This window comes from Narcine bancroftii, chromosome 8 (assembly GCF_036971445.1).
Source record: "Narcine bancroftii isolate sNarBan1 chromosome 8, sNarBan1.hap1, whole genome shotgun sequence".
Classification (NCBI taxonomy): domain Eukaryota; kingdom Metazoa; phylum Chordata; class Chondrichthyes; order Torpediniformes; family Narcinidae; genus Narcine; species Narcine bancroftii.
Window position 1 is genome coordinate 152,221,340 of NC_091476.1, and position 25,489 is coordinate 152,246,828.

General features: G+C 41.5%; 1 protein-coding gene and 1 long non-coding RNA gene across 2 annotated transcripts in view; one reads left to right on the forward strand and one right to left on the reverse strand.

The window, feature by feature from the left end:
• Positions 1 to 25,489, reverse strand: part of fam110d (family with sequence similarity 110 member D) — a 45,439-nt gene that overhangs the window by 13,652 nt on the left and 6,298 nt on the right. The gene's annotated exons all lie outside the window — the stretch shown is intronic.
• On the forward strand, positions 12,375 to 13,204 carry LOC138741897 (uncharacterized). Its single transcript, XR_011343864.1, has 2 exons — positions 12,375 to 12,480; positions 12,728 to 13,204. It is a non-coding gene; the product is annotated as an uncharacterized lncRNA (long non-coding RNA).

Genomic DNA, 25,489 nt, shown 5'->3' on the forward strand with positions numbered 1-25,489 from the left:
CCATATTGAAGTCAAATTCTAACTTCTAGATTCCACTTGGATTTGATGTGTTCTAGAATAGCCATTCTCAATGAGGGTCACAGCACATTTAAGGGGGGGGGGGGGTGGGCACAGACCAAAATCATACAATTTTTTTTAATGTTGTTGGTAGGAGAGAAATACAGAGGAAACCAACTAAATTCAACTCCTTTACAGGGAAGGGGGTCCATAAACTATGGGGGCCATAGCTTATAAAAAAGGTTGGCAATGGCTGCGTTAGCAGGTCAAAATAATTGTTGCAATTTAAATGCAGATAATGTTCCAGACTAATTTCTTTGCCAGAGATGCTGACTTCATGAGATTTTAACCTCAGGTCACTTTGGCTCTCTTAGGTGGACACAAAAACCCACACATTACTTGGATCAGTGCACTGGAAGAGAAAATTTTCATAAATGTCTGTCAGTCTCTGTTTTATTCTTTACAGTCATTTATGTTTTTTTTTAACAGAGCCACTGAGTTATGGGAAACCTTTGCAAAATTTCCGCAATACAGGCAGTGTGAAAAGTTCAGAACGGAAATGAGTGACTTATTCCTGTTCCAAAGTGTTTCCTGTGGCAGCCCTAGACACTTTTGCAGACTGACTGCCAGTTTAAACTGAACTGCAGGGGGTCTGCAACAATGGCTAATGAATACACGCAATGATGAAACACAATGATGCATTAGGCTCCTGACATTGCAATGCGGGAGATTTAAATGTGAAGCAAGGTGACATTTCGTTACCAGCAGCCGTCAACCACTTATGTTGAATCATTGAAGTGATGTTGGCATTAACAGGATCTATGGATCAAGAGCCATTTTGCTCTTCTGTCTTGGGGCTTTTTTGGATGCAGGTGAATTATATCACTGATGACGCCAACACAGTGATGCCATGCGTCATGGGTGACATCGATTCACGTTCAGCCTACTTAAGTATTGCACCTACGGTACTTTGTCTAAACACACGGTGATATCCATACACAGGTCATTCTGTGTGAATGGCCACTCCAGAAGGTAAGTGTGAAAACTGATTACGAAAAAATTAAGTTCTTTATATGTAAAAAACATAAATATTACAGGGTCTATCACAGAATAAGACCATACAGTCAAGCTGACTGATAAACCAAGTTTGGATGCTTTGACATCATTTCAACCTCTTGATGATCACTGAGTTTGTGCCATACAAGATTAGGGCTTCCCCTCCCCCATCTCTCTCTCTCTCACACACACACACACACACACACACACACACACACACACACACACACACACACACACACACACACACACACACACACACACACACACACACACACACACACACACACACACACACCACACACACACACAAATGAAACAGAGATCAATAACCTGGCAACCATAATATGTGCAAACTGAACTTCAACTTGAGTGTTTTTTATATCCAAGGGAACAGAGCATGGGCACAGAAAATGACAAGAATCTGATTGAGTCACTGCTCCAAAAGTTCCTCGTTTTCTGCAAGAAAAACTGAGAACAATTGCATCTCCAAAAGCCCCTTTCAAATTGCAGGAATTGGATAGCCCTCCAGGGACCCGGATGCAATTACTGGGGCAAAGGTGCTGGAAGCACCTTTCAAATCGCAGAGGGATCTACCCATTAAATCTCCAACCCAGTGATTTAAGGGGGGATCCCACCCCTGCAATGACATGGTGAATGACACATCATGCTCTAACCGGAAGTACTGCCGGAAGTTAAGAATCAAAGCCCAAATGGTAGACAGGAAGGATGTTTAGATGCTGGCTGTCCGGTAACGCATGCATGCAAGCGCTGATGTCACCAGAATAAGCGGATCGGCCATTTTCCTTTACAATTCAGCCATGGATGAGACCTAGGTAAGTTTTACTGGGTTCCCTGACAAAGAGGGTGGACTCGGGAGAGCCAGTGGATGTGGTGTATTTGGACTTCCAGAAGGCCTTTGATAAGGTACCGCACGGGAGTCTAGTGGGCAAGATCAGGGAGCATGGTATTGGAGGTAAGGTGCTGACATGGATAGGAAATTGGTTAAGAGATAGGAAACAAAGGGTTGGAGTAAATGGGTCTTTTTCAGAATGGCAGGATGTGACGAGTGGAGTGCCTCAGGGATCGGTGTTGGGTCCTCAGTTGTTTGTAATTTATGTTAATGATTTGGATGAGGGGATTATAAATAACATGAGCAAATTTGCAGATGACACTAAACTGGGTGGCAGTGTGGGGTGTGACGAGGATGTAAGGAAAATGCAGAGGGACTTGGACAGGCTGGAGGAGTGGGCGGCTAAATGGAAGATGAATTTCAATGTGAACAAATGTGAGGTTATTCATTTTGGGGGAAGTAATAGGAAAGCTGAGTATTATTTAAATGGAGACAAGCTAGGGAGTGGGGAAGTGCAAATGGATCTGGGTGTACTTGTTCACCGGTCACTGAAGGCTAGCATGCAGGTTCAGAAAGCTGTGAAGAAGGCAAATGGAATGTTGGCTTTCATAAAGAGGGGATTGGAGTATAGGAACAGAGACGCCCTTCTGGAGTTATACAGGTCCCTGGTGAGACCCCACCTGGAGTATTGCGTCCAGTTCTGGTCTCCAAACTTGAGGAAGGACATACTAGCTATAGAGGGTGTGCAGCGCAGATTTACAAGGTTAGTTCCAGGGATGGCAGGGTTGTCATATGCAGCTAGGCTAGAAAAACTGGACTTGTATCCATTGGAGTTTAGAAGGATGAGGGGGGACATGATTGAGGTATACAAAATCATCAGGGGGATAGACAAGGTGAAGTCTGATTACTTGTTCCCAATGATGGGGGAGACGAGGACTAGAGGGCATAGTTTAAGAATACAGGGTAGGCCCTTTAGGACGGAGATGAGAAAGCATTTTTTTACCCAGAGAAGTGTGAATCTGTGGAATGCTCTGCCACAGAGGGTGGTAGAGGCGGATTCGCTGACTATGTTCAAAAGAGAGTTAGATAAGACTCTTGTGGGTAACGGAGTTAAGGGTTATGGGGATAAGGCTGGAAAGGGGTACTGATGGTAATGATCAGCCATGATCTAAAATGGCGGTGCTGGCCCGACGGGCCAAATGGCCTACTCCAGCTCCTATTGTCTATTGTCTATTGTCTATTGTCTGACAGGGTTGACCAGTTGGACCCTTTCAAACTGCTGCATAACTGGGGCGCTAACTGGGCAAGCCCAGTTAGCCCTATTTTAAATGGCAGTTTGAAAGGGCCTAATCAGTTGAACTATTCAAATGACCTGTACTAGAAACAGAATAATGGGGCATTCTGAGATCATTCGGTCCCTAATACAATAAATGTCAATTAACTAGACATCTAGATAGGTATTATCCCTGACATCATCTCACCATTTGAAGTGATGTATTTGATAGTATGTGTAGCAGTAATCTTCCATTTCACATTTCCCCTCCGCTCCTGAAGGTATTCCCAAACAGTACTGATATTTCACTTTACTTGATCAACTCTTACCAAATTTAAATGGTCCTTCATCAGTACTGGTGTGCTATTTGGCTGTAGAAGATATTGTACTTTGTTCACCATCCCTGCATCAGATTTCCCCATTATTGGGGAATGGAAATCCATCAGAAGAGTTAGACTTGCCAGCTCCCTGAACCAAGCTTCTGAAAGTAATTTGAGTCTCCCTATTGTGACGTTGGCTGGGATCACAGAACAGAGGTTGCACCATGGGAGGTATTGCAATGCACATAGTGTTTTTTGCACCTTTAAGACACACAAATTTAACAAGGACAACTACACAACAGATGGTATAATTTTAAAATGATAGACACAGACAGGACTACCTTCTCTTTCAAAGAATCTGGTTTGAAATTCTGTCACAGCATCCTCTTTATTCTGCTGCCTGTATCCTAATTGACATCAAGTCACATTCACACAACATTCAGTGAGATCACTGACCAATAAGGGATCATGTACAGCACTTTAACCCTTTCTTCAAATTCCAGTCTCCTTCCATCTCCCTTATGCCCTCCATCTAGCATCCACCAGATCTCCGGCCTTGGTTTCAGTTCTGTCAGCTGTTCTTTCAGCTGCCTGACCTCTTAAACTTTGGTATTCCCTCCCAACATTCTCCACTTCTTTCTTCCTCAAGTTGCCACATTAACAGTTTGGCCAAAGTCTTGACACATTGAGCAACTTAGTGTCTCACTTAAAGCACCTTAGCTCCTTTATGCTACACCAGACACACTGTAGAATTGTAAGTTATTGAACTACAGGTCCAAGTCACACAGAAATAATTTAATAAGTTTCTCTAGTACATGTGCTCTTCAGCAAGTTGCTACTCTGTGAATATATAATTGCAGTTGGCGTCAGCAGTAGTAATCAGCGTTCATCAAGGTCTGACCCTTTGACCCTAGTTTCATTGGTTGAAGATGAGAGACGTGTTGAGATTTTCAATCACTTTTTCACTGGCCTTTCGTTCATGTGGCCAAATGGCCAGGGGATAATTGGACTTGGGTGACCCCCATCAGCCAGACGATGAGAATAAAGTGAGATTCATTGACCCCAGCTGTCAGAGGCATTTTATAGTCCCCAATAAAGACACTTCGAAATCGCACGTCAATGAGGTTCCTGGTTGTTTCAAGTTCTGATTTACTACAGGTCCTTAACTCTACAGTCTTTAATCCTTGATGCTCACTTTGTGAACAGAGAAAGGGGAGCTTTGTTTCTGGCCAGCCCTTTGGAGGGAAGGTAGATTGGAATTTTATACCCATGATTAGGATAATGAGCTGTGAGAATAGAAGTGGAAATGCTGTAAATAATAAAAACAGTCAAGGCCAAACTGAGGAGAATCTCACAAGTGTGTCAAGGCATCTTTGCTTTTCTTCTTTAACAAATAAACCACTACATGGTGGCATTATCTCTTCTGACACTTTGCTCAGGTTAGAGGTTTCTAGGAGATGACATCAGATGATACATCAATACCTGTTGTCCCACACCAGCATTATTACTGATATCCAATCAGAAACTATACATACCAGTGTCCAGAAAAATAATTCAAGCTTCAAACAACTTTCATTCAGCAGCTCCAAAATGATATAAATTTAAAAAAAGATGATTGGCAAAGAAAATTGAATATATATAATTTCAATACAGTTCAGCCTGTGCAACTTCAAAGTAATTACGGGCTACTGCAAATTTCAAGATCAACGGGTCTCAGTCTCCTGTTGGGATCGGTCAATGAACAACGGTTCTGGTACTAATGCAACAGAAGAAGCTTTTAATAAATAAAGTGTCTTTCTGGAGAATGCAGAAGATTGAGCCACTTTGCACGGCAAAAAATTATGCACGCATGCTGCATTTTTCAAGAGCATTTTTTTTCTGCTGCCTTGCACAAATAAAATGCAAAATGTCAAAGAGAAGTGAGATTTTAAATTTGGACCACATGCTTTCCCCGGGAAACGCAGGCAAACTGGCTGCATCTATATAACCAATATCTCCCACTGATGGGGCACACTGGAGCAGAGAGCAACTCCAACATGAATGTGATGCGTTGGTGGGTCACCAGCGCAAGTGCATCACAGGAGACTGAGCAGCGAGCACACAGTTCAAAAAGGCACCACTTTTAAAGAATGCACTCATGGGTACCCCCCCCCACCCCCCACCAGCTACACCACTGCCCCATTGATGTAATCTTTAAACTCAAACCCCAGAATGAATCTGAATGAATAGGAGCAGGATTGTGCGCTGATCTTCTAACACCACTAAGGGTCAATTAGACCATTCATCTTGGTAGGCTTTCCTGTATTTAACTATTAAAATAAAACCTGTGCTTTGGAGATGTATTAATCAGAGAAGTTGCCCAGAGCCTCAGATTTTAAACATTTCTTTGGAATTTTTGAAGATTTTGATTAACCTTTCATCAAAAAAGGGCTTAGAATGAAAAAGGTGAGCAAAGATTATATTAACTCAGTCTGGAACATTAGGAAGGCCACAACCAGAGTATCAGCACCAACTCTTGTCATCTCCCTTTAGAAAGGAAGGTAAAGGTTCCATTATTCTCACATAATACTACATTTAGAATGTAACATATATGAAATTCTTTAACTTTTCCTACTGTAAGGAAAACAGAGTTGCTACTTTTCAGGCACTCCTCACAGAAATGAGGTTCCAGCAAGGAACAAACTCGTGACTCCTGGTTTACAAGTCTAACCACTGAGCTATTGAAGCCTCATTGAAGGACCTATTCCCTATACCATAGGTGCTCTCTGATTAGTAAGGGATTACTTAAAGTGGTATGTGAGTGGAAAGAAAAAGTTTGAAAACCACTGTCCTAGAGGGAGTTGTGTACCAGATTGGTTCTTGGAGTGAGAAATTCCTGTTTCAGGTTAAACTGGAACAAGTTATGGTTGATCTCTTTGGGAGCCTATAAGACTGAGGAAATTTGATTGAAGTGTGGATGGATCACTATTAGTTAAATAAGGGAGATTAAGGTTCCCATTAATAAAAAGGACTAAACTTATTTAAATTTTTGGGCAAAATGCATGATATGATTTTTTTTACTTAAAGGATAGTTCTGATCTGGAACTCTTACCAACAGGGGTGTGGGAAACAGAACTAATGAGGAAATTGTTTCAGTACTTGAGAGAGAGAATAGTATGGCACGCTTTTCAATCATACATATCCATTCAGGAAGGGGATCACACTATCTTTCCAAAGGCATTTACAAAAAATGGCAATAAATCCTAGCAATATCAGTGATGTCCACAAATAAAAGAAAATGAATACCAGGATAGAAACATTTGATTTCCCCCCAAACACAACCTAGCTGGTGAAGACCACTTGTACCAGTTTGAGACATGCCCACTCTGAATGAAGTAGTGACCGATACTGGGACTCATCTGGTTGCCATGGCTCGGTATGGAGCAAGCTAGATGCTGTGGAATGTGCTCCACAGTAAATGAAAGGTAATGGAGACAGACTTCTGTTCAGAATGTGTAACCCAGGTCAGCACATCAAAGCAGCAGATGCATTTGAAAATACATCTGGGAGCAGGAGAACCAAAAAGTGTCATGTCTGCAAGTTATTCACCCTGCTGTATAGTCAAACTGACATTGTTATACCAGGGCTTAATGAAAGGCTTGGATAAATCTTGTTCAGTCAGTTATTTTAATCTGCAGCATAAAATCTAGGGCTTAAACAAACTACAAAAGACATGCATTTATATAGCACTGTTTACAGTCCCACATGGTCCCAAAACATTTGACAACCAATGACAGGCTATTGAAGTGTGGGTGATGTTGTTGTTATTGCTAAGAACACCCAGCATCTTCAACAAACTCCCATTAATAGCAAGATAATAAATAGATCTATTTTGTTTTAAATGCTTTACCTCAAATTCACCATTCATTAAAAATAATTAGGAACATTTACTAAAAATTGATTGGAGAAATGGGGAGCAAAGAAAAAAATGATGGGTTAAGGATAGTGCTGTGAGGATTTTAAAAAAACACCCACTCGAGGAACATATTGGACCATAGAACATTCTTCTGCCTATCCATCCCCTAGGATGATGATGGTTCCCTTCAGTCAGTTTGTGGGGTTTGATATGAGGATATCCCACTCCTCAGAAAGGAGCAGCATGTGTGTGAATGGATTTATGGGAGTAGGGGTTGCACAGGTCGAGACCTACATCCCCTCCTAGATCCAGTGGCATGGTGAGGTCCAAGGCAGCTGGGGGAAGTTCTGTTTCAGTTAATGGCCAGACCAAGCGGCGATACAAGGGATGCCCTTTTCCGTACCTCAAGGTACGTGTTTGCTAGATAGCCGTTGACCCTATGAGAAGGTTCATCCACCCTTTGACAGGTCTTGATTTTCATCCTGCAGGGTCTCTAGCCACCCTTCCCACCAGGCAAGCCTGGTGCGGGAGCCAGTTTAGTTGGAAACCACGTGACACATAGTACTGGGTTAGATGGTACCAGTAGCACTCAGATGAATGACCTGTCAGAACATAACAGCACAGAAAACAGGCCCTTTAGCCCTTCTAGACTGTGCTGTACTATTATTCTGCCTAGCTCACTGGACCTTGAACTAATGTCTCTTCTGAAAGACCCAGATGTGGAGGGCAGCATACCTTCTGTACAGATGTTCAGTCAGATTCAAGCATTTTCCTCATGTTCAGAGCAGGGCTTGAACCAGCCATCATGTCAGTCCCATCCCATAACTTCTCCAACAGCTTTGACAACTGGCAAAGCAGCGAGTGGTTTCAAAATCTCTGACATTCATACATTTTTCTTATTACTTAAAAAAATGAACAAAATCAGCTAAAAACTTGAACAATTAAAACCATTACGCCAAAGTGAAAAACAAAATTCTCTACTGCCCCAGAATCCCCAATGAAACCAATGGGATTGTGGGAATCTGCATCAAATCTAAACTGCCACAGTATCCATGAGCAAGTTTCCCACTGTAGATAAAAGAGAATCTCAGCCAAGCCAAGAACTGCAACTGGATTCCATGGTCAACATACTGCTCTAGTGTCAGAGTTAATTTTTACGAAGTAACTTTGGGATTTCCACTTTGGACCATACATGCATGGAAGTCTTGCACTTGCAGGCAAAATCTAAACCTCTTTCAGGAGGGGAGATTTCTGGAGCAGCTGTAGGGCAGAAGAAGAGCTGCATAAGCGACTCAGAGTGAATCAAGCCCTCTCTATTTTAAAAAAAACAATGCACACCATCACTTCAGAAAAATTGTCAGTGAGATCTTGTGAAGAAAAGGGTCACCAAACAAAAGCAGATGTTAGGAAAAGCTGCCAAACGAATGGCCAAAATGAAATTTAAGGATCATCAGAAAGAAAAGAATCTTTAAAGAGATGTCCAGATGGGTTAAGGGCTATTGCCAAAATCAGAACAATGAGAATAAAATTTGCACAAAAGGTTAGATCTCAGATCTGATGGTGTGGTTGAAAGTTGCAGAGTTAGCAAGGGAAATCATGTATCAATCCAAATGTCTTCTAAATGTTACAATTGTATCTAGCAACTTATTTCATCCACCCATCCATTACCATTTCATCTACCATAGGAACATAGGAAGTAGGAACAGGAGTAGGCCAAAAATGGCCCATCGAGCCTGCTCCGCCATTCAATAAGATCATGGCTGATCTAATTTATGACCTAACTCCACCTACCTGCCTTCTCCCCATATCCCCTAATTCCTCTATCATGTAAAAAATGTTCTAATCGAATTTTAAATATGTTTAATGAGGCAGCCTCAACCATTTCCTTGGTTAGAGAATTCCAAACATTCACTACTCTCTTGGAAAAACTATTTTTCCTCATCTCTGTCCTAAATCTACTCCCCCAAATCTTGAGACTGTGTCTTCTCGTTTTAGTTTCCCTGACCAGCTCAAAAAACCTTCCTACATCTATCCTATCCATACCCTTCATACCCTGTTAAATCTTCAGATCCTTTTTTCAATCTTTCTCCTCTCCCCTTAAATTTATGCTTTTTAGTTTTCGATTCCCCTACTCTGGATAAAAGACAATGTACTTTATCTATGCTCCTTGTGATTTTATCCCCCTTTACGTTTTTCCATCAGCTTCTTGTGCTCCAGGGAGAAAAATCCCAGTCTACCATTATAATTCAAGCCCTCCAGAACTAATAATATTCCTTCAGCTGTGAGACTTGACTGTGCACAACACTCCAAGAGTGATCTCACCAATGATCTTATACAGCACCTAATAGCCTGAATACGCCTGAGATTGTCTGATCTCAGAAGCTAAGCAGGCTCAGGACTGATCAGTACTTGGAGGCAAGACCTTCTAGGCACACCAGGTGCTGTAGGTTTCTGTGAGGGGCGCTGGACAAAGTGGTCACTCTCTGTCTGGCTTACTGTAGACAAAAAGTTAAAGAATTTCATGTTTGTAACTTTCTAAATGTCATATTATATGACAATAATGGAACCTTTACCTTTTACCTTTTCTTTCAGGAACTATGTGCCTGTACCCTTAAGTTTCTGTATTTGTTAACAATCTTGTGAAATACCTGGTGGTATGTTAGAGGCAACAAATGAAATACTATTGAAGAGATCTAAACACAATGAAGATTTTATACTGGATAAGGTGGTGGTAGAGTCATGGTGAACCTTCCTCCCCAGTTACTCATGTTGAAGTATTAGGGGCCACATCTTATACGTGCTCCACTTCTAAAATCTGGTTCAACTGATGTCAACAAAACCAAGTTTGACAAGTACGATTGTTCTACCACTCCCTTATATACCATTAGCAATGAATAGATAAAAATCTACCCAGAAGTCATTATGATATCAGTGAGAACAGGGTAATTGGCAACAGGATTAATAGAAAGTATAGACTGCAAAGTCTTGAGCAGCTTAATCTAACATGAAGCGGGAGAAGTGGCATCAAACTAAAACCTGAATGAACCTTATTTCAATCGCTAATATTCTTTGGTGATGTCACTATCAGACACATCATTTCTCTTCAGGCATTCAGAAGGTACTACTCGCTTTATGAAGCTCTGATCTACTCATCTCTCTCCACCAGTACCCTCTCCCCTTCTCTGGCATCTTTCCATACAACACCTAGACTTTTACCAATTCCTTTCTTTCATCTAATGAATTTACTTGAACTTCTTTAAATTTAGCACATTACTTCAACACTCACTGTATGGTTTCTTCTTTATATTAAAATCCTATTGCAGATTGGGTGACTCCTTTGCAGATCACTCCTTTTTCGTCCACAAGGATGACTGAGTTTCCAGATGCTTGTGATTTTAATTCTCTCCACTACCTTTTGGGAATTGAACTCCTTCGTTCTTTCAGTAAAGCTCAATAGAAGGTGATGAAAAAGCACCTCACCTTCCCACAAGACTCAACATTGTGAAATCGTTGAATTCTATCAACCAGACTTGTGTCTCATCTTTTTAAGCATCTGGTTTCCGCACCACCCCCTCTCTGCACTGCTCGTCTTTGATATTTCATTCACCCCCTCCAAACGATATTCACTTCTGACACAAATTCATCACCTTCTTTCAGTTGGCATCACCATCACTCAAGTCACTCAACTATCACAGCCTTCCCTTCTGCTCTCGCAGACCTTCCTTCCCCCGGTCCCACCCTCCACCCTCTTCTGTTCAACTGAAAACATGGCATTTTTAATGTCTAATGAATGGTCACCAACCCAAAATAATGTGTTTTTCTCTCTCTATAGACACTGCCCGATAAACTGATTATTTCCAACACTTTGTATTTATTTAAGATTTCCAGCATCCATAGTCTTTGAATGTTTATTCATTCAGTGGATCCAAAAGACTGTGTATCTCATTACTCGACATTTACCCCTTAAACAAGGAACAAATGTTGACTAATTTGTTTGTAGGTCTTGCTGTGTGAAAAATAAGCATCCATATTTCCCACACTTACAAAAATAAAGTATATTTAGGAAAAAAAGGATTTCATTCTCCATTTGAGGCACCTTGGGACATGAGGTTTGTGAAACACCTTAATCCTGCTCCTCAAAACCCTTTTGTTCTGTTACTTCCTTCATTTGTCTGCCTCGTTTATCTCTATCAATAGCAGTAGAACCAAAATAAAATATGGAAACCAACCGAAGGGAACAAGGGCTGCGACATTCCAATCTCGTGTTGGCTTCTTGAACCTCTTGTACAAATGACCCCTGACAAATGTAGAGATGTGCAGAAGATTGACCATGTCTGGTGGTTTCATCACATGACATCTCCCCTCCAAAGCCACTGATCCCACATTCCAGGCCTTGTTCAGGTGATATATGGTCACTACACCATAATTTACTGTGACCTATGGGAAAGCAAGCCATTCAAATAAGTCCCTCTCAATTCTCAACTTATTCTTATCCCACCCAATATTTTTTTCAAATGTTTTCTTTCATGTGGTTACTTCCACCATGCCTACTATTTTATAATCATCTTTTCAATTTTTTTCCGAGTTGTCTCTGGGACAAATTTGAATAGTAAACCACAGGAGACAGAGAACAAAGGGAGAGAAAGATGAATGGCACGGGGTGAAGTTGGTAGGAGGTAAACGTTCAGGATAGATCTTGGTTTCCCTCCAAACTACAGTATTATCTTAACAAATCTAGAGTTCGAGTTTCAATGCCTTTGAGATCATTGTGTTTCACACTGGCCTTGAGACTCCAGTAACAAAGCAATTAAATACAAACATATTTCCACTTTTAATGAGCTGCTTAAAACAACTGGTGCACATTATGGAATCGGAACCTTACCCACTCTCCAGTTCTGGGATCATGGGGGTTAGACATCATAAGCCTATGTTTGTGACATCTCGTTGGGTGGTGGCAATTATGAGAGTGGTGAGAGATGGACAGGTTCTTGATTAGCCAGGGCATCAAAGGTTATGGGGAGAAGGCCGGGCAGTGGGGCTGAGTGGGAAAATGGATCAGCTCACGATTAAATGGAATAATCTGAAGGTCGTTCGTCATTATATCTATACTGCTTACATTCAGTGTTTTTTTTTGTCAAAACAATTTCAAAGTTAAGAGTTAAAATTCGTTCTTGAAATATCCTTTCCCAGACTATTTCCTACAAATGAAGAATTTGGTTTATCTCCTTACTTTGCTTGCACATCCACTTATGGAACCTCAGCTTCTTCCTTGAACCTTTGAGGCACTTAACAAATATGACAACATTTTAAACATTATTTCTCCTCTCTTTCAGGTGAGAATTCAAGCTGTGCTTGGCAGGGGTAATGTCAACAGCCCAGGATTGCCAAGGACATCAGCCTTCCCCCCTCTCCAAGCTTCACATATGCACAGACCTCCACTCTGTTTCCATGACAATATGCAGAGCCACAGAGATAAAGCTCCCAGGCAGTTCCTCGAGATGAAGGGTGATTTACTGCCATCCCAGTTCTGTGCAATGTAGGACTTACAGGAAGTGTGTGTTTGTTTCAGGAGTCTGCGAGTGACATGACCTGCTATTTGGAGCTGGCCGATCTTTGGCATGCCTGGCTGTTCGGGACAACCAGGACCTCATCACGCCTAGCCAGGAAGAGGACATTGACCTTGGCTTGCTCATCTTGCCAATTCATTTGAAGGATTTTGCAGGGACAGCTTTGATTGTACCAATCTAAGTGCTTTGCCATAGCTGAGCAAGGTAATCCATGAGTCAAAGAATAAAGAAGTGCTGTCAGTAGTGATCGCTCCCCTGCTCTGCCACTGGCTCCTTAAGTTATACAAGCAGGGGTGTAATATAGTTCAACCTCCAAAGGTGCTTCATTGATGTACAAGGTGACAAACAAAAAGTGGCCCAGAGGCAAAAACATTTAAGATAGGTCCTAAAGCTTGCACAAAGGTCACAAAGCATATTCAGTGGTTCCCAACCTTTTACTTTCCACTCACATACTACTTTAAGTATTCCCTATGCCATAAGTGTTCTGTAATTAGTGAGAGATTGCTTAAGATGGTATGTGAGTAGGAAGGGAAGGATGAAAATCACTGCTCTAGACCCAATTATTACTTAAATATTTTGCTTGAGAAAAATTGTCATTGGCCCATTTCCTTTGGAGTTATGAAACCGAGCACATAATGAGTCAATTAGGTATGATTAAAACAGTGGTTTTCAAACTTTTTCTTTCACCCACATACCACCTTAAGCAATCCCTTATTAATCACAGAACACCTATGGCATAGGGAATTCTTAAAGTGGTATGTGAGTGGAAAGTAAAAGGTTGGGAACCACTGATATAGAGGAAGATGTTAGATTTGAGGGAAGTAATTCCAGAGCCTAAAGATTGGGGATCAGAAGAGATCTGCCAGGGGTGAATGGAAAGGTGCAAAAAATTAGAACCAGGGAAAAGAAGTGATTGCAGAGAAAGGTTAGGCTGGAAGTTGCTTAGTCCAAGGTCCTTCAGAAGAATGAGGCAGGAAGGTTCCAAGTTAAATCCTGGCAGTGTGGGGTGGTGTACAGCCAGAGCTGCTTGAGAGAGTTGTAAACTCAGCTCAGGCCATCACACAAACAAAGGTCCTCTCTATTGACCCTGTGGATATCTCCTGCTGTCTTGAGAATACTATCCACCTATTAAGCAACCCATCCCACTCCAATTACATTCTCTTCTTCCCCTCCCCACCCCCCCTCCCATCGAGCAGAAAAACAAGCTTCAAAACACAAACCTTTAGAGTCTGCCATTATCAGTCTCTTATATAGACCTCTCATCAGTAAAATATGATGCCCTTGCACTCTTTTAATTGTATGTTTCTTGGTACCCTGCAGTTTGCAACACTATACCCTGTATTGATTTACTGTAACATCACAACTTGTAGTCTTGCTTTATTATTACTGAATGCCCTACCGTACTGTGTAGGTTTGCTTGCTTGGGTAGCACATAAAACAAACCTTTTCTCTGCATACAGTATGTGACAATAAAATCAATTCAAAGAAGCTGGAATTTAATTGTTCGAAGATAGGAGAAAAAATAATTGGATTTTTTTTCAGCCTGGTCTGATGAGCTGAAAGACATTTTAATTTGATTATCTGAGATTGACACCTATCCAGTGATTGCAAAAAAAAAGAACTGTTTCAGCCCCAATTTCTGCATGCCTATGAATGTTATTTCTTTAAAACCCTTTTTAAAATCCATTCTGAGATTTATGCAGGATTTTCCATGACTCATGAAATACAGCAATCAATCTGCTGCAAGATCGCTCCCAACTGGTCTCATGATTTTTCCATGACCCCATAATTTCTATCAATTAGTTGGCCTTTTGTTGACAACATTGATCTTGCTCCTCCTTTATGTTCTAACTCTCCACCTGTTTCTTCGATCCCTCCATTTTGTGCTCAACAACAGGCTATGAAGCACCTTTGATCCTTTTATTTCTGTTAAAGGCACTGCATACAGTAAAATGCTGTGTGTTTTGGCATCCAACCAAAGACAAAATTCAGATAAGACCTGGAAACTTGACGTCAAACATAAAAGCAGTAGCAGGGGATCTTCATCCCTGGTGTAAAAGTGTCTTTAGTCTTCAGAATAAATCTTCAGTGCCAGATTGATTTCACTCACTCAACACCACATGAATAAAAGGAAACCACCCCATAATTAATACACAGGAATTGACTTCTTGAACGCATGTTGAGAAAAACTAAAACAATGGCTGTACGGTTCTGTACAACCGGAACATCATGTTTTCTTTGCCCCGTCCTCTGCAACATGTGGCTGGGGCAGGATTTACCCACAGTTCATGGTTAAACAATCCACCAGAATGAAGTGATTCACTTCAGGTAATGATGTTCCTGGGAGCCATCCTGCACAGCTTCAAACTATGGCAGCACCTACTCGAAGCTCTCGGGCGGACAGCTGTGTTGTTCACACAGGAGGGGAGGCACACAGGCAAAAAAAAACCCATAAAAAGCGAGAGGGGTTTTTGAGAGTGACACTGGCAGACAAGATAGTTGTGAGGAGCAGCAAGATTGGTAACAAGTGGGATAAAAAAAGAATGCGAGAGTAGAAAGAAGGAAAAGATACAAAGAGGATCAATGAGTAAAGGAGAGTTCAGTGCTGTGAGATTGGGAAAGAGAAAAATCACATGAGGGAGAAAGAATGAAGTGAAGGAAGAAGAAACTTTGTCAAGATGTTTCTCATGTTTTTCTCAAATACTTTCTGACCTGCTGAGTGTTTCTCACGCTCTGCAAATGTACACACTTACTTGAATGGTTTAACAAGTTGTTTTGCTCACCCAAGACAGATGATCACAGCACACGAGTTGGTTTTCAACCTTGATAATACACAAGGAGCTTCCATTCTCAGCAGAGAGTTGAATCAGTAGCTTGCTCATGACTTCAATCTGCCAGGGTCCTCAGCTGGTTTGCATAAAACTTCAAAAGATTTAGCTCCCAGTAAACCACCCAATATAATCTGTAATTGGAAACTTTGTAACAGCCAGCCTATCTGTCAAATAAGACTGTAGCCAATCATTCACCCGCACCCCTTCTCAAAACTGTCAATCAACCCCACTGCATTTTCTGAATCCAAAACCTTGATCTTAGTCTGGCAACATCCAGATAACAACCTTCAGCAAAGAGGTCACTCTGCCCAGTTATGGGAAAAGCATCGACGTGTGCTGACTAAGCAAGACCAGGTGGTGGGGCATCACAATGGTTCAGAGTCGCTTACTTCCTGCACATGGAAATTACCTTTAAAAAAAACAGCCAACATTCCATTTTATCCAGCAGAAAAATTCAAACAAGTAGAGCACATTACCATAAAACCGATCTCATCTGGCTATTTATATCATTGCTACATGAGTAAACGTTAATCTCAACCAGCTGAAAGGGTGAAAACCCCATTTCTGGTAATTTTGTCTCTCTGGAAATGCAGCCAGGTACTCCCTTAGTGTACATTCCAATTGCTTCAAGGGTGTTCCTCTCCCCGCAGTTTTGGTGGAGAAATTCTTTCCAACTTGTACCAGGATCGCTACTGGTTGCTATTGGGGCAACTGAGCATCAGGAAGGCCACAGTCTTTACAGCACCAAAGACCTAGGGTCAATGTTGACCTCAGCTCCTGTCTAGGTGGAATTTGCATCGTCTCCCTGTGGCCTCATTGGCTTCCTCCGTGCGCTCCGGCTTCCTCTCACGTCTCAAAGGCGTGAGGTTTAGGCGGTTAAGCAACTTCAGTAAATTGTCCCAGGTGTGCAGGTGTGACCTAGCATCCAAGGGAAAAATTCTTGAGAATACTGGAGTTTAAAAATAAAGGAATTAATGTAGGATTAACATTATTTGCTAATATAATGATCAGTGTGGATTTGATGGGCCAAAGGTCCAACTTCCCTGCTCTGAATTGGGATCCCAGAAGCCAAGTTCCACTGCCTCCATGCTCCCGGACCACACACTTACCACCATATCACCTGCCCAGCTCTCCCTTCCAATTTCAATTGCTCCTCGTCACCCAAATCAGGCAGAGACACTCTCCCTCACCTCCGTTTCGGTCCAAAGTTGGCCCATTTTGTCTCTTTCACCACATCATATTTTCTAGGCAGATATTTTTAAACAAGTGAAGTAATCAGCTCCTGATAAGATGGATTCATAACTTGGCGAGGGGCTCGAATGCAAATGTTGGTTATGTATCTTCATCATAAGGAACGCTGCACAACCAGCTGAACTTCTCTACAGCATTTGTTTTCAACTATATTCACAGTGTCTACAGATTTTCTTGTTTAATTTGATAAACTATCATATATACTCGTGTAAAAGTCAATGTCATGTAAAAGTCGACCCCCTAATCTTTGGCCAAAACAACTGAAACTTTTCATACATCTCATGTAAAAGTCAATCCTAGTCTCTCATTTCAGCCCCCGCCGACTGCAGGCCAGAGCTCTCGAGGCCTTGAATGCAATCTCACACCTTTGCCCCAGCCATCCTCTCATCTAAGTTCCCATTGCCTGAAATGTTGTCTCTCACCTTAGGCCCGCTTGCCAACATTCCTTTGAATGTGGACTCTCAACTTGGCTCTGGCCAACCCGACGTCTCCAATACCACGATCCCAACTTTCCCTGTGGTGCGTTTGATGCGCAGGCTCGCATTATTACTTTAATTCATTAAAGTGTTTTTGTTCTTTATTCGTTTAGAAATCATTTGTGCTTCTGATACTGATACGATATTTTGGATTCTAGTGTGAATTTCAACCCCTCAAAAATAGTATCCATATAATAGTCGACCCCATCAATTTAACATCTACAAAATCTGACTTTTACATGAGTATATATGGCATCCCTGAGCAAGGACCAATGTAAGTGAGTAATTTTGGATGATATCAGGTATGGTAGCATCAAGGTTATGCCATGTTATGGAGGTTTATATTTTGTCTGTCAGTCAAAGTTCTGGACCATTAATCCAGAGACAATATCAAGTCCCTCCAATGCCAGCTAAACTACTCAAAGTCAAATGAATAAAGAGTTGGAATTTTTAAAAATAGATCCATCTTAGTATTGTCATTCAGTTAAGGAAATTATTGACCCAATCTGACCTGTGTAATTTCAAACTCTGCAATTAATTCCTCAGCTCAGGGGTAGTTGGCATATAACAACAAAACCTGGCATTTCCAGAAATGCCAACAACCTGCGAATTAACAGAAAAAGAACTTCCAACACAATCCTGAGCGTGCAATGCATTGGCAGCATTTAAACTGGGGCCCACCTGACCTCACTGATAGGTGTGAACAATTCAATGGCTTCGGTTTGAAGAGATGGGGTGTGACCCAGAGTTCAAGCCAATAATTATCTATCAGGGTATCCTTAAAACAGATGATTCAGGTAACTTCCATAATTGCTGTTTGTACAGATTGCTGACCACATCATTGCACTTCAAAAGTACTTCATTGGTTGTAAAGTACCTGGGCATATCCTGGGATCGGGAAAGATGCTGTGTAAACACTCATGCGGGGATCCATCTTGGAAACAAGCATCACTAAAGACAATTCTGGTTGTGAGCAACCTCAATTAAAATGCTTTGGCAATTACAGTGTCTCCCATACCTTGCAACCAGGGAATCCCACTTCATGACAACCTATATTGATATCATTTCATTTCAATGTCCCCAGCTGCCATGCTGGAATGTGGGGAGTTTGCAGAGACAGGCCCATGATGTGATTTGAATATATATGCAGATGAAGATTAAACTGGGGGCAATAGAGGGCTCCTTGCCAATGTAGGACAGAGAACAGGGAGGTACATGGGAACAAGAAGAGTTAGGGTAAGCTTTCAGGAAGAGTGTTGAATGAGTGCAAATTCATGGGGGTGGAGGCATAGGTGGAGAGGAAAACAGACCAGGAGGCCACTGGAACGCTGGTTAAAAAAGTGAAAACACTGGAAATAAATATGCAAGGATGGTTAATTTTGAGAGGCATAAATAAGGTAGACAATCAGGGCTTTTTCCTCAAGGTAGGAGTAGCAAACACAAAACGACATCCGTACAAAGTGACGGGAGGAAAGTTTAGGGGCAATTTTTTTTTTAATGGAAAGTTGTGGGTTCTGGAAATGCCTTGCCAGGGGTGGTGGTGGTGGAGGCTGAAACATTAGGGGCTTTTAAGAGACTCTTTGACAGGCAATGGATGAAAGAAAAATAGAGGGTTATGAGGCAAGAAGGATCTTGGTAGGAATATATAGGTCGGCAAAACATTGCAGGCTTCTACTGTGCTGTTGTGTTATGATAAAAACATTGAAGTTCTCATAATGATTAACTGCTTTGAATTGCCTACATTATTCTTCATCTCATGTTTCAAATCACTGCCAGCAGACTCTTACCAGTGGGTCCCCGAGAGGATGTAATGATCCTATTTTAATCATTTTACACCATTGTAAACCAGTCAGAGCAGCAATATAAGCAAACAGCTGCTGGAAGCTGAGAAAGGAACAGAAGAGAACTCAATAATTATCGTTTAATTATCAGCCACTCAGCAAAATCCAAAGTAGCATGAGTGTCCAGAAACCAACAAGCTAAAAATGCTGTAAATTCTTAGCAAACCAAACTGACACTGGAGGGAAACAGCTGGAATTAATGACACAGGTTACTTAGCTGATTGTAACTTGTGACTCCTTTCCACAGATGACCGGCCATCATTTCCAGCATTGCTTTTTGAACATCATGAACATCATAAACAGTTTGCATCAGTTCAATGAGATTCTGATAGATCCTGCCCTTCCAAGTCTACTTTCCCACCAGATCCTTGAATCACCAAACACCCTGGGAGTCCCAAAATCTATCAGCCTCATCCTTGAATGTACTCAACCACCAAGTGTGCACTCCAGAGTAGAGCGAATTGGCAAAGATCCAGAGACGAGGAAAGATCTTTTGCAGCGCAGTTTCTCAGGATTGGGAATGGCCTGCCTGAAAAGGGAATGGGAAGCAGATTTAATGGTGACCTTCTGATGGAAACAGAATAACTACTGGGGAGTACCGCGAGAGGAACAAGCAAGGCCAATGAAGAGTGAGAGAGCAACAAAGGTAAAACAAACTGAACAGCCTCAATCTGTGCTGACTTTCTACAAATTCATGCCATAAAATTAAAGAAATTTTCCAACAATCCTCTGCAGAGGAAGTACTGTATATCAACCACATTTTGTTTTGAGAATGGTCACTCTCACAGGAGAATGATGTTTCTTTTATGAACTTTCTAATTAAATTATTCCCTAAAATACTGAGAGCAAACCAGATTGAAGAAATCCCCACATACAGGGATGAAAGGTTTCTAGCCAGAACCTTCCATTTGCCCCCAAAGATGACGCTCGACACTGAGTTTCACCAAGCAACTCATTTTATGCTCCAAATTCAAGCATCTGCAGTGTCTTGTCACCTGCACATAGGGGTTGGTTTCCCTGATTATTATTCATGAACACCCATCTCTTCATGAGTAGGGAAACGAGTGGCATCATCTCCAAGTTGCGCCTGACATGAAAATACACTGTCATTCCAGATCACAATCCTGCAACTATCTCCGGTGATGAGAACTCTGGATTCAAAATAAATTCCCGGTAAAATCAGTCAGCTAAAACTTTGCACCAATTGGCCGTTTGCTTTTCTCATACATTAATGGCCAGTCTCAAAAACTGTTGCAAACACAAGTGTCTCAAACTCAAGCAGGCAAATGTATTTTTTTAAATCCAGAGACAACAGCAACCTGCATTTATATTGCACCTTTTAAATAGTTAGTATCCCAAGATGCCTCAAACAAGATTTGAAACTGAACCACAGGATCAGTGAATGACAAACGTAGCAGGGTGCTGATTCCATTAATCCCATATCCTCATTCTCCCTCCTTCCTCCACAACTTTGCAGCCATCTCCATTGCAACGATTGATATAATGCGCTTGTAAATGTTACTATTATGTCTGTTTTGCGTCCTTTCAAGTATTGCATTTAAAATGAAGTACAATGCATTGTAAACAAGCAGATAATAATTAAAGTGACTCGAAGCTTGGTCGTTGCTTTTGGGAAGCTGTTTCTCCCTCTTCAGACACCCCTCAGTCCATTGAATATCTCCAGCATTTTCGGTTTTAGTTGAAGGTGTGGGAAAGAAATTCTAGAGCTTTGGGTCTTGAGAGCTGAAAGCACAGCTGCCAATGCTAGAAAAAAGGAAGCCAAAGATGAGTTAAAGGCCAGAGGTTGAGGAGGGCAGAGATCTTGGAAGGTTCTGTAATTGACAGACGTTACAGATATACATGGGCTTGGGGAGGTGAGCACAATTTGATGCGAGTTGGGATGCTTGAAGAGGAGGTCTAGCTCCAGGTTAAGGACGTTAACGTGGATGGTCAGCCAGGAAATCATTGGGATTGTCATAACCGGTGTTAACTCAGAAATTGATTGCAATTGAACTGAAGCAGAGGTGGAATTAGATGTCATGGACAGTTTTGCTCGTGGAATAGAGAAAACCTTACAAAATTCAGATCGGATGCTTATGGTCTGGTACAGCCTCAGAGTAGCCAGGGATGTGGGATGGCCAGTAAATGGAGTTTAATGTTTTGCTCTCAAACTGTGGGTGGACCAAGTTTTGTAACTTCTTCGCAGAGTAACATTGGTCAATATCTCACAATCTTATGTCAAGTGGTCAATCAGCATAAAAACTAACATTTTTATTATCTTTGCTATATAAAAGACACTGTTTGACCTTCTGAGTTTCTCCAGCATTGTGTTTTACTTTAATACAAGCTAACCTCGCTAGTATACTGCCAACTGGAGTCAACAATCATGGACTTGTGGAGTCTCTTTTCCTGCTCCCTTATCCTTGGCGTTGACTTGCACGTCTGTTTAGGGCCTTCTTAGCAATAACTGACAGATGTTAGCAGATATTAACAGAGTCAATCTATTGGAGTTTTTTGAGGATGCGTCAAGGAGAGTAGATGACCAAGATAGAATGAGAGGAGATCTCATTGAAACAAGTTGAAAGGCATGGACAGAGCAGATATAGAAAGGTTGTTCCCCATGATGGGAGAGTCTAGGACAAGAGGGCAAAACTTCAGGATTGAAGGACATCCACAGAACAGAAATGTTAAGGAATTTCTTCAGCCAGAGGGTGATAAATCTGTGGAATTTGTTGCCCCAGGCAGTGGTAGAGGCCAGTTCATTGGGTGTATTTGATCAGCCAAGGTGACAAAGGTCATGGAGAGATGGCTGTGAAGTGGGGCAGTTGGAAAATGGATTAGTTAATGATTGAATGGCAGGGCAGACTCAATGGGCTGAATGGACTATTACTACTATATCTTATGGTCTTAAAAACCAGTGGATGTGGTACAATTAAGATTTTCAGAAGGCTTTTGATAAGATTCCATCCAAGAGGTTAAAGGGCTTGGAATTGGGTCAACAACTGTGGACTGAGTTTATTTAAAGATAAAAAAAGAAGTTAGAATAAACACTTTCTTCCTAACTGGGCAGGCCACATGAGTATTGGGTCTCACAGAGAAAGGTGCTCGAGTCCTGACTATTCACAGTCTACATCAAAGATCTGATGGAGGGAACCAAACACAACAGATTTCTGTTGATGTTTTGATAATGCTGTTTTAGAAGAAAAAGAAAGAAAGAATAGGTGAAGATGCAAATAGGATCCAAACTGCGGAATTTGGGATCGGCCTATTCACAGAAAGCAGGAGATAAGGAAAATCGGCCTGAAGTGTGTTGAAGAGCGGCTTCTCAAAGTAACAACCCTAGAGAAGGGCAGTATGGTTGGCATAGTGGATAGCGCAACATCTTTACAGTGCCAGCAATCTGAACTGGGTTTCGAATCCTGCGCTGTCTGTATGGAGTTTGTATGTTCTCCCCATGTCTGTGTGGGTTTCCCCGGGGCTCTGGTTTCCTGCTGCCGTTCTAAAAACGTACCAGGGGTGCAGGTCAATTGGGTGTATTTTAACTCGTGGGCCGAAATGAACCTGTAACTGTGTGGTATGTCTAAATTTAAGGGAAAAAATTGTTCCAAGAGCAAAGAACTGAGGGGGAGATGGAGTGAGATAATGTTACGGATGTTGTCGACATGGCATTGCTATGATTTCATTGGGTCAAATATTAAAATCAAACAGATTACAATAGCCTTAGACTGTTGTCACAGAAAAGGAGAGGTTAAACTGAGGCCTCACGCCCCCACCCTCCCCTTCAATAGTTCACATCTAAAGAGTCACCTGACTCCTCTAAATTTATCTTTTGACCTTTCACACCCACTCTGTGCATTACCTCAGATCACCATCCAGACCTTATGCAGACGCCCCACTTTTTGACTGGAATCCTTTCAGGAAAAAAGCAGCACATTTTGTTTTGTTTTGCAGCACACTAGCTTTATTCTAGAGGGGGCAGGGGGAAGAAAGTGGAGACTTGCTCCCACACAGCACCAACTAATTCCAAAATCAACTCATACAACAAATGCCTGTCCCAGTGAAGAAAAGACTTTTGGGAGTCTCAACCTTACAGAGGCAGCTTTTGAGCAACATTCAAGGAAGACATGGGGGGTTTTCCACAACGAGGGAGATCAGGAGGAGGTGGTCACGGAAAGATTAAAGACAAATCTAGGATTCACCCCTTAAGCTCCCCAGACAACACCACTTTGAAAATATATAACCACCATGAACAACAAAATCAATAGGTGCTCCCAGGACCACGTGATACAAATTTATTTGCAAAATAAATACAGCACAGGGAAAGCACATCCTCTTACACACTCAGTTGCAAAAAAGGCATTGGGACACAAGAATGGCTGATATCTGCAGCGAACCTATCAAACTTCCAGAGTGATGGAATACAGTCATTATTGCATATCACTTTCAAGAGAGGAGACAATTTTCAGTTGAAAAAGGCATTGTTAAATGTAATTTAACTTCTAGTTACCTTTGTTAAAACTCCTCAGGCACCAGCTGACAAGCTGTATATTTATTTAATGCCAAACTGTGTGTTTGTTGCCTGTTCCACTGCAAAATAGTTAAGGAATTAATCAGGAGGAAAGTGAAATTGTAATCAGGAAAGTGTTTTATCCTCTTTCCCAAAACTCAAGGACACTAAATTTAAATTTAGCTCTCCCTGCCCCAGACCTTCCATCCAATCTCACTGTCATCCAAACTGAGATCAAGTCTACAAACTTCAACCTCAGTGTTTAATTAGGGCAGGATGAACCGTCTGACATTCCTTTCACCAGAGATGACCTGATAGAGGCCCTCAAAATTCTGAAAAGATGATTTGCAATTAAATTCACTAGGGGATCAGGATGAGATGCTCTTTATTCAGAGGAAGACTTTGGAGTTTAGAATCATAAAATGTGGTTAAAGGAAGAAGGTAGTGAAGGAAATTAAACAGACAAGGCAGAAAGGAATGCAAAGATATATTACTTGGGTTAAACAAAACAGAAGATGACCCACGTGAAGCACAAGAATCTGCCAACCCAAGGACACATTTCAATAATCCCGTCCAATAAGAATCTTGGACCTTGAGGGAGGCTAGTGTCGAAATTACAAGGGCTCTGACAGAAATATTTAAAATGTCCTTAACTATGGGTGTGGTGTCAGAGGATTGGAGGATAGCTCATGTTATTCCATTGTTTAAAAAAGGCTTCAAAAGTTACCCTGGAAATGATAGGCCAGTGAGCCTGATGCCAGAGGTAGGTAAATTATTGGAAGGTGTTCTAAGAGATTGGATATACAATTATTTGGATAGCCAGGGCTGATTAGTGCTAGTATGTGGCAGGTCATGTTTAACTAATCTTATTATAGAGTTTTTCAAGGAGGTTACCAGGAAAGTTGAGGAAGGAAAGGCTGTGGATGTTGTCCACATTGACAGTGATTCATTGCCTTTGACAAGGTCCTGCATGTTAGTCAAGAAGATTCAGATGCTATGTATTCATGGTTTCATAGTGAACTGGATTCGACTAGATGGGAGAAGTCAGTGGTGGATGATTGCTTCTCAAACTGGAGGCCTGTGACTAGTGGTGTGCCTCAGGGACCATTGTTGTTTATCATCTATATCAATGATCTGGATGATAATGTGGTAAATTAGTTCAGTAAGTTTGCAGATGTCACTAAGATTGGAGGCGTTATGGACAGAGAAGAAGTCTTTGAAAGCTTGCAGAGGGATCTGGACCAGCTGGAAAAATAGGCTGAAAAATGGCAGATGGAAATTAATGGAGACAAGTGTGAGGTGTTGCATTTTGGAAGGACAAACCAAGAAACAACATACACAATAAATGGTAGGGCAATAAGGAGTATGGTAGAACAGAGGGATCTGGGAATACAGATACATAATTCCCTGAAAGAGGTGTCACAGATGGATGGGGTTGTAAAGATAGCTTTTGGCAAATTGTCCTTCATAAATTAATGAGTACAGATGTTGGGAGTTATGTTGAAGTTGTATAAGATATTGGTGAGGCCAAATTTGGGGTATTGTATGCAGTTTTGGTCACCTAACTACAGGAAAGCTATCAATAAGATAGAAAGAGTGCAGAGAACATTTACTAGGATGTT